At 43.1% G+C, this 17709-nt stretch overlaps 1 protein-coding gene across 3 annotated transcripts in view; it reads right to left on the reverse strand.

Moving 5' to 3' along the window:
* The window catches only part of OSBPL10 (oxysterol binding protein like 10), a 307935-nt gene that overhangs the window by 288675 nt on the left and 1551 nt on the right, over positions 1–17709 (reverse strand). The gene's annotated exons all lie outside the window — the stretch shown is intronic.

The raw sequence follows: 17709 nt of genomic DNA on the forward strand, positions 1-17709 counted from the left end.
CAAGGCAAGGATGCCCACTCTTGCTTTTTATTCAGCAGCGTATTAGAAGTCCTAGCCAGAGCAATCACACTAGAAAATGAAATAAAAAACATCCACATTGAAAGGGAGAAGTACAATTATCTGTTGCAAATGACATGATCATATGTATAGAAACCCCTAAATATTCCACACAAAAACCTTTGTTAGAACCAGTAAACAAATTTAGCAAAGTTCCAGGATACAAAATCAACACACAAAAATCAGTTTGATTTCTATACACTAGAAACGAACAATTGCAAAAAGAAATTAAGAAAACAATTCCAAAACATAGGCAGTATTCTCTTGGACATCAGCTTTAGCAACATATTTATGGATATGTCTCCTCAGGCAAGAGAAACAAAAGCAAAAATAAACTATAGGGACTATACTAAAATAAAAAGCTTTTGTACAGCAAACGGCACCATCAACAAGACAAAAAAAGCAACCAGTGAATGGAAGATACTTTCAAATGATGTATCTGATAAGGGGTTAATATACAAAATACATAAAGAACTTATATAACTCGACCAAAAAAAAAACCAAATAATTTGATCCAAAAATGGGCAGAAGACCTGAATAGACATTTTTCCAAAGAAGACATACAGATGGCCAACAGACACATGAAAAGATGCTCAACATCACTTATCATCAGGGAAATGCAAATCAAAACCACAAGGAGATGTCACCTCAAACCAGTCAAAATGGCAAGTATCAAAAAGACAAGAAATAACAAGTGTTGGAGAGGATGTAGAGAAAAGGAAACCCTCATGCACTGTTGGCGGGAATTTTTATACTAATGCAATCACTGTGGAAAACAGTATAGAGGTTTCCTAAAAAACTAAAAATAGAGACACTATACAATCCAGTAGTTCCACTATTGGGTATTTACCAAAAAACCAAAACCACTAATTTGGAAAGGTATATGCACCCCTATGTTTACTGCAGCATCATTTGATATGGAAGCAAACTAACTGTCCATCAATAGAAGGATGGATAAAGAAGATTTGGTATACACACGCACACACACACACAAACACACACACACTGGAATATTACTCAACCATAAAAAAGGAGATCTTCCCATTTGCAACAACACAGATGGTTCCGGAGGGTATTATGCTAAGTGAAGTAAATCAGATAGAGAAAGACAAATATCATATGACTTCATTTATATGTGGAATCTAAAAAAACAAAACAAATGAACAAACAAAAAAAAAAATAGAAACTCATATATACAGAGAACAAACTATGGTTGCCAGAGGGGAGGTGGGCAGGGGGGTGCATGAAATAGATGATGGGGATTAGGAGGTACAAACTCCCAATAAATAAGTCATGGAGATGGAAAGTAGAGCATGAGGAATATACTCAATAATACTGTAATAACGTTGTATGGTGACAGATGGTGACTACACTTACTGTGGTGAGCTTTGCATAATGTATAGAATTATTGAATCACTATGTTGTGCACCTGAAACTAATATAACATTGTATATCACGTATACTTAAATAATATTCTTAAAAAGAAAACAATTCCATTTATAATAGCATCAAAAAGAATAAAATACTTAGAAATAAACCTAACCAAAGAAGCAAAAGACTTGTACACTAAAAACTACAATTTCTGAAAGAAATTGAAGAAAACAAGAAATGGGAAGCCATCCCAAGTGTCTTTGGATCAGAAAACTTAATATTGTTAAGATGTCCTCACTTCCCAAAGTGACCTATAGATTCAATCCCTATCAAATCCCCAGTGGCATTTTTTTGCAGAAATAGAAAAATTCATCCCAAATTCATATGGAATCCCAAGGGACCCTGAATAGCCAAAACAATTTTGAAAAAGAAGAGCAAAGTTGAAGGACTCACACTTCCTGAATTCAAAACATATTAAAGGGGTGCCTGGGTGGCTCAGTCAGTTAAGCGGTTAAGCATCTGCCTTCGGGTCAGGTCATGAGCTCAGGGTCCTGGAATCAAGCCCGCATCAGGCTCCCTGCTGAGGGAGGGAAAGTCCCAGCCTATTTCTCCCTCTCCTGCTCCCTCTGCTTGTGCTCTCTTTCTCTCTAATAAATAAAATCTTAAAAAAAAAAAAAATTCAAAACAAAGCTACAGTAAAACAGTACGGCGCTGGCATAAAGACAGACAAGTAGACCAATGAAACAGAATAGAGAGCCCATGTGTTATATGGTCACATGGATGGTCAAATGATCTTTGACAAGAATGCCAAAAGTACCTAACAGGAAAAGGACAAATGGTGTTGAGAAAACTGGATGTCCACATGCAAAAGAATGAAGTTGGGCCCTTAACTTACACCATGTACAAAAACGGACTAAGATGTAACACGGTAACACACCCAGAAGAAAACACAGGAGAAAACTTCCTGACCTCGGACTTGGCAGTGATTTCTTGGATATCACACCAGAAGCACAGGCAACAAAAGCAAAAATAGATGAATGGGACTACCCCAAATTTTAAAAGTTTTGTGCATCAAAGGACACAATCAACACAACGGAAAGGCAACCTATGAAATGGGAGAAAACATCTATTTTTTAAATGAAAACACATTTCACGACACACATCATGAAGAGGTAAAGCTGTGCTTCCATGGCATAAATAACGTGCTCCGTGAGATGATGGAAGACAAATCAAATTAACCTTGTACATCCAAAGCCAGGGCAAGAAAACTCTTCCCAGCTCTGGCTAGGGAAGCAGAGAGCTCATGCTGCTCCATTTTTATTTCATTTCTTAAAATTCACCTAGTGCTTACTAGGTGCCACACCCTGACCCTTGCACTTTACAAATATTAACCCATTTAACTTAACCCTCACAGCAACCCTACAAGGTAGGTATTCTCCATACCCTAATTTTACAAGTAAAGAAACTAAGGCATGGAGAGGTTAAGTAATGTGTCCAAGTAAGTGGTGGCTCCTTCCATCTCCACTCACTGATGACAGCAAGACTCCTTTGCTGTCCTCAGCATACTGTCTCAGCAGGCAGTGATGGTGGATGGCTGTGTTAGCCCAACCAGGAATGGAAGTGGGAATAAAACCCCATCAGCTTGGCAAATGGGATGGCCTTCCCCACCTCTGAAAGCCCGCATTTTCCTTGTTTTGCTCTTTGCTTTCTCTTATTGCAATTCAGAGAGGCTAGAATGAAAAGGTTATTGGGGTCAGGGTTATAAGTTCTTGCCACCGCTGTGACTATATAACAAGAAAAGAACATCTGGTCCTTTCTGAGCAGCCCATTTGCAGTGCCTCCCAGGAACACATTGCTACCACCCCGCCTGGTCAGTGGGAAAGCCCACGCTGCTGGGGCTCCATGGACAGCACCCATCTGATCTACCAGAACACAGAGAAGTGACATAGGGGACCCTGATTTTTTAAAAAGAGAGAGCAAAATGCCTCATAAATGGTGAGAACACTGACCAGGCAGACCTCCTCCATCAGAACACCCCGTGAACCTTAGACGCCACGAGCCAACTGAATTATGGTTCAACTACAAGCATCTGCCAGCTTGACCCTGAGGAAACACTTGAACTGACTTCCAGTCCCAAAGTCTTCAGCTGTGGGACCACCAAGGGTACATAGAGGCTGCTCTCAGAAACCAGCCCATCACCACACAAAAATTCCCAAGACACAGTGTCCTCTTTATTCAACCAATGCTTTACAGGCAATTTTAAAACAAGTGTCGCCACTATTTTAGATAACAGAATTATGTAATAGGGTTGTAGGTTTAAAAATGCATATAAATGATAATTCATTCTCATTTTCCTATCTTGGAATAATGAGGAACAAGCAATATGTTTCCCACTTCATCAGGTTTACAGATGACAAAACTGGTTGACGTTCAGATTAAATTAAATGAAACAGGGAAGGAATCAAAACACGAATCTCCCATGCCTTTGGTTTCATGGTCTTTTGGTAAAAGCTGCAAATACGCCAGCTTCACCTAGTTTAATGGACCCCCTGCTCACAGCCACCAACAAATTCAATCAACTGCATCATACTGAACAGTCTAAGAATCATTTTTACCATACCTGGAGCATCTGCTAAACTGGTCTGGAATAAGCCTTTCAGAGTGGATGCCCCAATGGCCACTTGAGAAGACCAGCATTAAGGCAGACTGGATTCATTAGCTCTATTAATCATTAGATATATGCTATGTTCAGCCAGGAAGTATGTACTTCATGCCCCATAGCTTTTTTTTTTAAATAGACCAAAAGAATTTTTGTTAACTTTCTAATATAATTTCAAATTTATAGAAAAGTTACAAGAATCGTTCAAAGAATTATTTATCGCTAAAGAAGTATTAACATCTTACCACAGTTGTTTTATCATTTTCTTTATACACATACACACACACACGTTTCTTGAGAGTAAGTTGCCAACATAATGCCCCTTTACCCCTAAAAACCTCAGTGAACAAATACTAAAATCAAGTAATTTACAAGGATACAGTACTATTACCTACAGACCTTACACAAATTTTCCAATTATCATAATAATATCATTTGTAGGAAAAGAAAATATCAGATCATGAGTTATGTTTAATTGTTACCAAATGTACGTTTTGTATGTCATGAAGGGAATTTATAGTTTCAAACTCAAAAACAAAGCAAAAATGAAGACAGAAACAAACAAAACAAAACAAAACAAAAAAACACTAAAAATACCAGTAAGTGCTCCAATGCTGGAAAGGAAAAGGAAGCAAGTGTTTAGATAAACAGAAATTCAGACAATTCCATGACACAAATAACTACAACTTGGCCTCCTCCAAGCGAGGTCATGCTTTGCTTTTGTTCAAAAAACACTATCCAGACTTAAACTTGATTTCATGGACACAAGTTGGGTCCTCTTTCTTTAAAACAAAGATTTTCTGAAGTATCTTTATGTCTACCCCATAAAAATGGCCTATCTTGGGGCGCCTGGGTGGCTCAGTCGTTAAGCGTCTGCCTTCGGCTCAGGTCATGATCCCAGGCTCCTGGGATCGAGCCCCACATCGGGCTCCCTGCTCGGCGGGAAGCCTGCTTCTCCCTCTCCCACTCCCCCTGCTTATGTTCCCTCTCTCGCTGTGTCTCCCTCTGTCAAATAAATAAATAAAATCTTTAAAAAAAAAAAAATGGCCTATCTTCTTATTCTAGCGTGAGGAAACACCGTGGAGTTTGGGCCATTATTTCACACTATTTTCCTGAGTTTCAGCGGACTCTGAAGGAATCGTGAAAATGGATATTTGACAGAAAAACTTCAGTTATGGGAAACTGAATTAACTAAGTGACTCCAAGAGTGTTAAAACACACTTTGGGCCAAGGTAGCAACGGCAGACTTCTCATAAAAAAGCAAACAGCGCACAACAGCCAGGCTAACAAAAATTACCACGAAGAATTTTGCTAGCCCAAAGAGCGACGTAAATGTGAACTGCTATATAATAAACATGCAACAGGGCTCTCTCAACAGTGCTTACGAGCACAAACTGGCTTTTGCCCTGTTCAACTTTCTAGGGACAGATCCACTGAATGAGTCAGCTGGAAAATGCACACAGAAAAGTTCTGTGCTGTGTGGTTACCCAAGGGATCAGGAGGCCCATTTTTAAGGTATTAGTAATAGGGTGGGACTCAGATACACAGGAATCTGAAAAGCAAAGTATGTTCAAAACATGTGACCCCTGTCGGCCAAAGTCTGCATTCTGAGCTTAATGAACTGGGAGGCTTCTGTGTAAATCAAGATTCATCTGCCAGTTCTTAGACAAAGTCAATGGGCCGAGGAGCCCCCTCCACCAGCCCTAAAAGCCCAGGTAAAGAAAGGACAGGACGAGCAAGCGAAGTCATTACTAAGGAGGACTATGAAGGCTCTAAACACGGCCCTGAAGCAGTGATGCTTTCTCACCAAGGAAAAAGACCACCAGACATCAACTACTCACAGAAAGAGATTCTGCCCATGGGAGGGAAACAAAACCACTAATTAAAACACGAGACCCCTTCTTTGGGAAGGCCACAGCAGGAGAGCGAGAGTGAGGGATAAAACAGAATAATGATTATCTTGCGGTGAAATGAGCTGGAACAGGTCTACCCTGAGGCAAAGCCCTCCGTGATCTCATCGATGTAATGAGGGGGTTGAAGATCTCCAAGTTCTTTCCAGAGTGGTGGAAAGAAAATATACTTTGGAGTCAGACACATTGTGGCTCCACAACTTACCGACTGGGCAACTTATGTCACTGTATGCCTCAGTTTCTTCCTCAGGAGAACAGAGATTCGACCTGCATCAGTTAGGGTTAGATCTGGCTGTGAATAGTGGCTTTTAAAAAATGCTTATTCTCCCTATCATGGAAAATTCCAGAGGTTGGCAGCCCAAGGTTTGTGAGAGGGCTCTGATCAACAGAGTCATCAGAGGCCAAGTCTCTTCTGTCTTGATGGCCTTCATCTCAGTCACCTCAAGCCTCCAGATGGCTGCCAGAATTCTAACCACCACGTCTGTATTCTGGTTGCGGCCATATGTCTATATTCCAAGAGCAAAGGAAAAAGAAGGAAGGGTACAAAGATGGTTCCAAAGGACTACTTTGTGAGAACTCTGCCTGTGTCTAGAATATAATCACATGGTCATCCCTAGCTGTGAGGGAAAGGAAGGGTGCAAATATAGTTTTATCTGGGACAACCGTGTATCTAGCTAGAACGTGGGGTTCTGTGACTATAGAAGGAGGAGAGAATGGATAGATCTGCAATACCCCTAGCTCACTGTAAGGATTCAACTGGATAACAGATGTAAAATATGACGCTTCCTGGACCCACAAATGTATTCCTCCCCTTTCCAGTAACACCAACAGCTTACGATCTGTGGTCTCAGCATGCAGTAGCCTTTTACCGCCTCGCAACTGGCCGCACCCCACATACCACCTGCAGCCACAACAAACCTATCTCGTCTGTCCTGTTTCCAAACCTGTGTCCTCACAAAGCCTCCTCCCCGGGGAGCCTTCCCCCGGCTCCTGTCTGCGTGATGAGCCGCTCTCCTCAACATTCTAGTCTTGCTCCCCTGCCCCTCTCTCCCCACCATCCCCAGAAAGAGCTGGTGCTCCCCCTGCCAGGTGCTTCCCTTACGGGAGATCCACCAGCTGTATGGTAAGGGCGGCTTGCATCTAATGAGTGCCAGCCGCTGTCCTCAGGCCCGCACACGCAGCTTCTCAGTCCATCCCAACGACCCTAGGACACGGACGCTGTATCACCCCCCACTTCACAGATAAAGAAACGGAGGCACGGAGAGGTTGTTCCAGCTTGTCCAAAGTCAAGCAGGTAGTAAAAAGCCGAGGCAGGATTCAAGCCCCAGGCCTTCGGACCACAGAATCCGTACTGAGCCACCACTCTAGGCTGCCTCCACTACTTGATTAAGGGGCCTGGGTGTCATTTTAGAGCAGGGATGGTCAAACTCCATCCCACCGGCTAAATCCAGCCCACCACCTGTTTCTGTAAACAAAGTTTTGTTGGAACACAGACACACCCGCTTGTTTGCCATGCGAGCGTTGCGCGGTTGCCACGGAGACTGGATAGCCCAAGAAGGCTGAAATATTGACTACCTGGCCCTCTAAGGAAGAGTTTGCCCACCCCTGTTAGGCTGTCAGCTCCTCAAGATACGGCCTGTGCTTCTTGTTCCTGCGTCCTCGGCGTCTCGCCTGGCATTCGGCAGACACACAAAAGGTGCCCCACAAATATGTGGGGTATGAACATTCCAGCAGGCCTAATTACAAGCAAAGAGGAGTGTATCTGGGGGCTGATACTGTCTGCCTACTCGGGACTTGGAAAGTTTCCCAATTCCGTCCAGATTCTACTTCACAACCAAAAGGCCTGGGAAAACTGTGGCAGCCTCGGACAGACTGACCATTGCCGACCAGCTGAGGGTCATCTGTCTCCATCACCAAACCCATGTGACTCCCCCCGAACAAGGGGCTCGGGCAGAACCCCAGGCCGACCCACACAGGGGAGAACTTCGTGAATCCCACCGCTTCCTCGGCGGTCCCATCCCATACTCCTCCTCTGCTCAGAGGCCACTGATCATGCAACTGGCTTTGCAGATAAACCCTTACCACGTGCTGGAAAAGAGTCACTAAAAACTGATGCTGGTGGCCTTTCAACTTGTTACATTTTCGTCAAAATATTTATAGAAAGGGCCCAAACCACATAAAAACATAAACAGCCCTCTGAAAACTACAGCAAAACATGAAAAAGTTATTCGTGGCTCAAATGCCTTCTTTGACCTTCAAAGAATAGGCTTGCCACAGGACTGTGTATAATGTTTCCTAATTTTATCATAATTATTGATGTCATTATACGAGGCACAAATAAAGCACTTTCTTTCTGGGCTGTGACCATATTCGATCCAGTCTGGGTTATCAAAAGTCACATTCTGGATGGTTTTCTTTTTAGTTCTGTCTTGGCCTGGCCCCAAATCGCATCAGGCAGGAGCCAGGCAGAGCAGCAGAAAGCCTCCCACATTTCCAGCACAATCGTTTCAAACCTCCTTTCAGGACACAAAGGCTACATCTCTTCTTTTTCCCAGGGTTTTCAAACAACTGTCCACCAGAGCAGACTCTGAGGAACCCCAGGCTCCGCAGCAAATGGAGACAGTCATCCACGAGGCAAATCAAATAATTTGTCACCTAGGTCCCCGCGCAGAGGAGAAAAGGCTCAGAAATATCTGCCTGTCTGCTAAGGCGGGGTCTAAAACGACCACCAACTCGTCCCCGCAGTTCCACAAAGTTACCCACCGGTCTAAAATATAAGACTCCCAGGAGACAAACTTCTGCTGCGGACCGACCGAGCGCCACCCACTGCGCTAGACCTGCCACCCGTGGCAGCCTCACAGAGACCCTACAAGGTCACCATCATTGCACAGATGAACAAACCAGGGCCCGAAGAGTTAAGTGACTTGCCCAAGGTCACGCCGCAAAAAAAGAAGCGAAGCTGGAATGGCAAGGAGGTCTAACCACTTCATCACCCTGTGCTCCTACAGACTGCCCCTCTCAGAAGGTGGCCGGGATGGGGAGCAACCCATTCATTCAGACAGTGCTGGGGGAGTGGGAGATGGTTCAGCCACTCTGGAAAACACTCTGGGAGTCTCTCCATGCCCCTATCCTATGATCCTGCAATTCCCATCCCTAGGAAATTTACCCAAGAGAAATAAAAGCACGTGCCCACACAAAGACTTATACACAAACAGCAGTTTTATTGATAATAGCCAAAAACTGGAAACAACCCAAATGTCCACCTATGAGTGAATGGATAAACTGTAGCATACCCACAGAATATAATATTACTCAACAACAACAACAACAAAATTATAATCTACTGATAGATGCAGCATCATGGATAAATCTCAGAACATCAGGCTGACCAAAATAAACCAGACTCCAAAAAGGATATCCTATATGGATGCATCGATATGAAACAGACAAAAGAACAGACAGAATTAATTCATGGTGATAAAAATCAGAAACAGATTGCAGGGGAAGGAGAACTGACTGTCAAGGAGCACAGAGAAATTGAGGCGGGGGGAATCAGAGAATGTTCTGTACTTTCTGAAGCAGTAGTTATATGGTGCAAACAATTGTCAAAATTCATCAAACAGAACACCTGAGACCTGTGCATTTTATTGTATTTAATTATACCTTTAAAAAAAACAAGTCCTCAGGCTAATGAGTCATTCAGATGACAAAATGGAAAACACGGATTATTACATGTATACTACTTACTACCAAAGTGATTGTTCAATGGTATTTACAGAAAGCCCAAAGAAAGTCTGATTTGCCCAAGAAAGCAAATGAGGTTTGCTGCCCGGCATTAGAAAGAGTTTCCCTCACAATAATGCCTACCTTGCATTTGCCCAAGGGGTCTGTCTAGTAGACAGAGATAAATGCATCCACCAACCCTTCATGACCAACCCACTTATGGTCATGACAGCAACCCTTTCAAGACAGAGAAGGCTGTCACCATGGCAACCAAAGAAGGGTGGGAAAGGTGGATGGGGAAGGGAGACAAGAGAGCTTCAGAACCACCTTAGAATTAGGCTGTGTGTGCCATACCCTACCTACCCCCACGATGTCCACGTCCTAATCCCCGGAACCTGCGAATGTTACGGTACAGCGCATACAGCAGGTAAGATTCAACCAAGGATTTTAAGATGGGGCGATTATCCTGGATGATCTGGGTGGGCCCTAAACGCAATCACAGGAGTCCTTCTAAGAGGGAGGAAGAGGGAGACTGGACACACACAGAGGAGAGGGCAACATGAAGACAGAGGCAGAACCTGGAGTGACGCCTTATGAGCCAAGGAATGCCGGCAGCCACCAGAAGCTGGAGGAAGCAAGAAATTAATTTTCCCTTCGAGTATCTGGTGAAATTGTGAGCCTGCCAAGACCTTGATTTTGGCCCAGTGAAACTAACTTCAGACTTCTGGACTCCAGAACCATGAGAAAATAAACAGCTGTTGTTGGGAGCCTCCAAGTTTGTTATCATTTGTTATAACAGCCAAACGAAACTAATACAGACTGGGAGCCTTAAATCCAGTACTGTTTCTGCCAGCTTCCACATCCTCCAGTATCAATTCAAACTTTTAAGAAATGTTCAAATTAATAAAAGTTTTTTTTTCTTGAAAGAATACATCAGAGAACAGCCTCATGACTATTGAGTAGGCAAAGATTTCCTAAACAGGACTCAAAAGGAACTAATCATAAAGGAAAAAAAATTTATTTTTTTTAAAGATTTTATTTATTTATTTGACAGAGAGAAAGAGAGGGAACTCGGGCGGGGGGGAGGAGCAGAGGGGGGAGGGAGAAGCAGACTTCCCGCTGAGCAGGGAGCCCGACGCAGGGCTCAGGATCATGACCTGAGCCGAAGGCAGCTGCTTAACCAACTGAGCCACCCAAGCACCCCAGGAAAGAAATTTTAAATGTGACTATATTATAATTTAAAATTTGTGTTTATCAAGGCACTGGTTAAAGAGATGACATGGCAAACCACAAGTGAAGATATCTGCTCTATGTATGCAGTGCCCATGTGCATGTGTACATATTCCCATCAACAAACTCATATCCAGAATATATAAAGAACTTTCCCAAGTCAATATGAAAAAGGCAGATACTCCAGTATATAAATGATCAAGGACTTAAATAGCACCTAACAAAATGTGAAATCCAAATGGCCAGCAGGCACACAAAAAGATGCTAAACTTCATTAGTCATCAAGGAATTAAAGCCATAATCAGATGCCACCATACACCCATCAGACTGGCTAAAACAAGAATAGACACTATCAAGTGTAGATGAGGATGTGGAGCCCCTAGAACCCTCATGCACTTCTGGTGGGAGTTATTAACAGACACAAGCACTTTGTAAAACTCTCTGGCGGCCTCTAATAAGCTGGACATTTGCCAACACTATCACCCAAGATCTCACTCCTAGGTATACACCCATTGAAATGCATATATACATTCTCTAAAACCATGCCAGCACTATTCGCAAGGAAAACCTGGGAAGAGCTCAAACATCAATCTGTGATAAGTGTCAGTGTGTTTAGTATACCCACATAGTAGACAGCAGTGGACACAGACTACAATTATACACAGCAACATGGATGGGGCTCACAAACATAACGTTAAGAGCAAGATGTCCGGCACAAAAGATCACACGTACAATATGAAATTCAAAAAGAGGCCTAGCTCATGCAAGGTGCTGGAAGCCAACAGTGGAGGCCCTACGGGGAAAATGACCATGAGGGATGGGGGAGGGGGCTGGCTGCTGGTTCTTGATCTGGGTATGTTCCATTTATGAAAATCCATTGAACTAGGTACACTTATGAGTTGTGTACTCTTCTGAATGTATGTTAGACTTCAAATTTACTCTCAAAAACTAGTTATTCAGAGATACATGAAAAGCTTTTTTTTTTCCTCTATAATTTTCAGACTGCAGAATGGATGTAAGTTCACCTCAGGAAAAAGAAATAATGGAAAAAAGAAAAGAGGAGAAATAATATCACCCACCATCCCGCCAACAAAGGAAAACCATGGTAACCATTTGGCGTAAATCTCCTCAAATACGCATCCATTTTAAAAAGGGAGGGGAAGAGCACATCCCGTAGGGAGTGGTTAACTCAGGCAGGTGCTCAATAAATACTTTGAACCATAAGTGAATAAATCACATTATATGCTGTTTTGTAACCTAGGCAACCACCCCTTTATTATCACTGTCTGTGAAGTAATCCAGTGTCCCTAAAGGATTTGAGTATGCAGGCCCATAACAATCTGGCAAGCCAGACCAGCAAGATGTGTGAATACTTTCTAAGTACACGTGGGCAAGAACATAAAACCCAGAGCCGTGATTTTTCAACCCTGGTATCACCAACCGCCTCTAAAATTTGCGGAGTACTCAGAAAGCATTCATTTTAATTCAGTGTGGTTTTAAAAGTTAATATACGTACCCCCTCCAACTTTTCTAAATGAGCCAAGTAGCCCCAAAACCCTGGAAAATCATGACCAGAGGCTAAACACTACATTCTCAAGCATGTCATTAATGCAGATCAGGTCAAAAGCAGGTCCTGGATATTTGGCCACTAAAGGCCCACATTAGGTGGGCAGTGGTGGGCCCTAAGTCAGGGTGGGCATGTCACAAGATGAGTCAGACTTGCTGACCCGGACGACAAAGACTGATGTTTGCTGAGAGCAGGGCAAATGATAGACCTATGAACTCAGGGACAGGCTATAAAAGCAGGCAGAGAACCAAGAATCACAATAATAGTAGCCAACACCGGCCAAAACACAAGTAAACCCTGGTTTAACTTCTTCTCTGTCATTCATTCAGTCTCTCAGTTATTCCATGGTATCTACTGAACCCTTATTATACGCCAGACTCTGTTCTAGACACTGGGGATACAGCGGTGAATAAGGCAGACAAATTATTCTCTGTCCTCAGGGAGCTTACATCTCGTGCAGGGACCAGAGTAAAGTATGGAGCATGTCAGATGGTGGTGGTTATGGAGAAAAATAGAGCAGGGAAGGGATATAAGGATCTGAGGCTGGAGGAGGGGAGTAAGTCACTTGCCATGTTGATGCAAATGTTTGCTGGGTTCCAAGTTTTAAAATGATCCCTTCAAAACCAAATCCTCATATCCTCACCAAAGAACTCTGGGATAATTATGTTAATGGAGTCTCAGCGTAACCACAGCATTCAGAAAATAAACCAAGAACTTTATGGACCAGAAAGGATCCATTTAAGAGGGACAAATTGAAGATCCAATAATAGCCTCTAGTTCGCCAGATCTTGCTATGCACTGTTCTCAGCCACTTATAGACCAGTATCCTCATGTAATCTTCACATTGAACTAATGAGAAGGGTAACATCTTTTCTCCATTTAACAGATGAGAAAACAGAAGCCCAGAGCAATTAAGGAACTGGCCCAAGGTAACACATATGCTAAATATTGATGTCGGAGTTTGGCCCCCAAGTCCACACTCCCCTTACATTCTAAATAAATGTCCACTGCTGGCCTGAGGTGTTTTTTTGCTGATACTTACCACACTTATTCTATTCAAGATTTGCCTTTTAATATTTTTTAAAGATTTATTTATGTATTTTAGAGAGAGAGGGTGCACACGTAAGCAGGGTTCTGGGGGGAGAGAGAATCTCAAGCTGACACCCTGCTGAGCATGGAGCTAATGTGGGGTTCGATCTCACGACCCTGAGATCATGACCTGAGCTGAAATCAAGAGTCAGATGCTTAACCGACTGAGTCACCCAGGGCGCCCCTTGCCTTTTAATACTTTACTGAGTTCTTACAACCCCACCGATCACATACACACACACACACACACACACACACACACACACACACACACACACACACACACGTTGGACGTGGGTTTCATATTTGCAATGTCTTCTTTTCTCTAGATAATAAAAACTGAATGGCAATGAAGACCCTCAAATATTTAAATATAACTTCCTAGATCCAATTAGAAATTATTTTCTCAAACACTTGATGTTATGAGCAAACCCAAAATAGTTCTATTTGGGTTTGAGATTAAAATTAGCCTTGGGGGGGGTGGGGGGCCTGGGTGGCTCAGTCATTAAGCATCTGCCTTCGGCTCAGGTTGTGATCCCAGGGTCCTGGGATCGAGTCCCGCATCGGGCTCCCTGCTCAGCAGGGAGCTTGCTTCTCCCTCTCACACTCCCCCTGCTTGTGTTCCCTCTCGCTGTCTCTCTCTCTGTCAAGTAAGTAAATAAAATCTTTAAAAAAAAAAAATTAGCCTTAGGGCAAATTAGAGTTCATATGGCCAATTTCTACTAAGTATAGACATCTCAAACTGAACACAGCCCAAAGGGAACTCCTGGTTGTCCCCCATCCTCCCCACAAACATGTTCCTCCCCGTGACCCTCATCTCTATAAAGGACACCTCAACATCCCAAGTCTCTCAGGGCTGCAAACTCAAAAGTTCTCCTTGGCCCTCTCTTTCTCTCACCTCCTCATCCAACCCATCAGTAATTTCTAGCCTCCCCACCCCAAATCTGTACCTTTTCTCCACTTCCTCTGTCTCCCAGCTGCAAGCCGCCAGCATCTCTTGCCTGGACCCCCATGAGGAGCTCCTCAGTGGTCTCTCTGCCTTTCTATCTGACTGACCCTTTGAAAATCTCATCTCCACATAGTACCCAGAGTGAGCTTTTTTTTTTTTTTAAGATTTTATTCATTTATTTGACAGAGAGCGAGCGAGCACAAGCAGGGAGAGCTGCAGGCAGAGGGATAGGAAGAAGCAGGGTCCCTGCCAAGTGGGGAGCCCAATGCAGGGCTCGATCCCAGGACCCTGGGATCATGACCTGAGCCGAAGGCAGATGCTCAAACAACTAGAGCCACCCAGGTACCCCCAGAGTGAACTTCTTAAAGCACAAATCAGACCACGTCACTTCTCTGCCTAAAATCCTTTTGGACCACCAGAACACAGCCTTAATTCTTCCCCTGGCCTACAAGGCACCATGTGACCTGGCACTGGCCTGCCTCTCCTAGCTCTTGGTGCTCTCTCTCCCCCTGGTTCACTCCATATGAAAACCAAAAGGTGAGTGAACAGATAGTGTTCTAGATTAAAATGTGAATAGCAGTAAAGACACTAGAGTCACACAAAATTATTTCCACAAATACTTATTTCTCATCATTTTTTTAATACAGTTGACCCTTGAACAAGAAGGGTTCGAACTGTGCAGGTCCATGTATACACAGATTTTTTTCTTACATAAATACAGCAGTACCGAAGTGTATTTTCTCTCCCTTATGATTTTCTTAATAACATTTTCTTTTCTCTAGATTACTTTATTATACTATATAAGACACATAACAGACAAAACGTGTTCATCAACTGTTTATGTTATTGGTAAGGCTTTTGGTTGACAGTAGGCTATTAGTAGCTATGTTCTGGGGAAGTCGAAAGTTATATGAGGATATTTGACTGTATAGGGGTCGGTACCCTTAACCCCTTAGTTGTTCAAGGGTTAACTGTATTTTTTTTAATCTTCCATAGCACCTGCCACTTCTGAGGTTGTTTTGCCCATTTGTTTAGATGCATTCACTCTTTAACACCATCTATAGAACTATACCTAACTATTACACCTGAAATATTTTTCCTTAGCTGTAATGATGAATTACAGAGTCTCCTTAATGTACATTTTTCACCATGCTCTGATTATTTCACATTCCCTCAGCCAATGAGTGTGAGCCAAGTGCTCTGGATGTACTCTCCTGACTTGAGTGTGTCCCACAATGTGCAGCCTTCTCTCCTGTAGCCTCTCTTTATGTCACCTCGTTTATGTTCTGGCCCAAACTGCCTTCCCCAGGGTGTGGTGACGGGGCCAAGTGTGCTACAAGTGAATTGCAGCAGAACATGCTGCTGAGCGTTAGAATATATGCTATACAGCAACTTGAGGTTATGCAAGAGGACACTAGAGTAAAACTGCTAGCGGCTGATAGGTACCACATCCTGGGAGCCGGTGAAGGGTACGATCAACAGCATGGCAGCCTGGAAATGCATGCTAAGAACTTTGTGGCTGGAGATTTGTCATTAAGTGCAGGCAACTTCAAAAGTACTGCCAAAAGAATATGCCATGAGGTCCAAAAGTGAAGGTAATTTGCATCAGCTCACCCCACTATTTGTACCAAGGCATTCCCCTAGACTAGGGAGCTCTGGACTCCCTCTACTTTTTTTTTTTTTTTTTCCCTGCCAAGCAGGGAGCCCGATGCGGGGCTCGATCCCAGGACCCTGGGATCATGACCTGAGCCGAAGGCAGACGCTCAACGACTGAGCCACCCGGGGGCCCCTCCTTCTACTTTTTAATTCTGCATCTCCTCAGCTACTTCATGTGAAGATGCCTGTGCCTTTTGCACACTGGAGTACCTCCAGCTCTGAGAACAGTGCCTGGCACATAGTAGGTCCTCAATAAATAGTCTCTGAATAAACAAACTCATGAACAAGTGAATATATTGTCTTTCTCTTCTTCTCATTTCCTTTTCACTGTTCCAGACCTCCCCTTGAGAAGGGAAAAATGTGCAGTCACTGAATCATCATAAATCCTCTCCAGACCCCTAATGGACCCTCAGCCACAGTTCAGAGAACGTGGATGTGGGGAACAGAGACCTAGACACTGAGACACTAACCATTAGAAAGAGACAATGCTTTTGGAGTCAGTGGTTGAGGAAATAGTGAGTCTACTGTGGTTAAGAATAAACACTGGTGGCTATAAATCACAGTAAATAAACTCAACAAAGATAAGACCTCGCCAGTGTGTGCAGTGCATTTCACCCATGTAGCCTGCAATCACATCGATATTATTATTACTATTATTATTATTATTATCAATTTTGCCTCTTCTCAATCTGGCATAACCTAAATACCCCAGTGGATTTAAAATTATACAAAAGCACGAGTGACTCCAATTCCTCCTAAATCCACTGCAAAGAACAAATCCTTTAATATGCATTGCAGGTAAAATACTGTCCCCAAGTGAAACAACTGTAATCCAGGGTAAAATCTCTGTTGGCCTCATAAGCTACTTGTAAAAAAAAGAGAGAGAGAGAGAGCATTAAAAGTGACTGCCCAACACACAAACCAGATGCTGTCACCAACAAGGCACAATTACCAAGAACTGAAATCAGATTTAGTCATCTCATTTCTCCCTCATCCTACACACTCTACCTGTTCTTTTTCAGCTTTCAAAAATTGAAGGGGAAAAGGGAGAGGCAACAGTAGACACCAGGGCTATTTTGAGAAATAGAAGGATTCAAAAGTTATAGTGCAACTTCCACTGACATGGTAGCAGATCTCCGAGGAAACCCAGGTGACTCAGAAAGTTCTCTGTCTATAATATCTATATAGAAACAACTCAGTTTCCATACTTAGGAAGTCATCTTCCTCCTAGTTGAGTTTCATGTGAAATAACTGCCTGATCAAAGTTTCTGCTGGAAGCAATCTGAACATTTCCAATCCATCTGCCGGGAGAGAGCACCAAGGAATCTAGGGTAACCAGCAGAGAGAAGTAAGAGCTCCCAGGGTATGACTCAAACTTCACAAGCATCCTTAAGAACCCCAAGTCCTAAGACCCAAGGGCTATTAAGGGCAGGACAAAAGATCTCATCAACAAGTTCTCCAAAAAGCCCCCATTCCTCTTGTGTGGACATTTGTATCT

Source organism: Halichoerus grypus, chromosome 1, assembly GCF_964656455.1.
Source record: "Halichoerus grypus chromosome 1, mHalGry1.hap1.1, whole genome shotgun sequence".
In the NCBI taxonomy this organism is placed as follows: Eukaryota; Metazoa; Chordata; class Mammalia; order Carnivora; family Phocidae; genus Halichoerus; species Halichoerus grypus.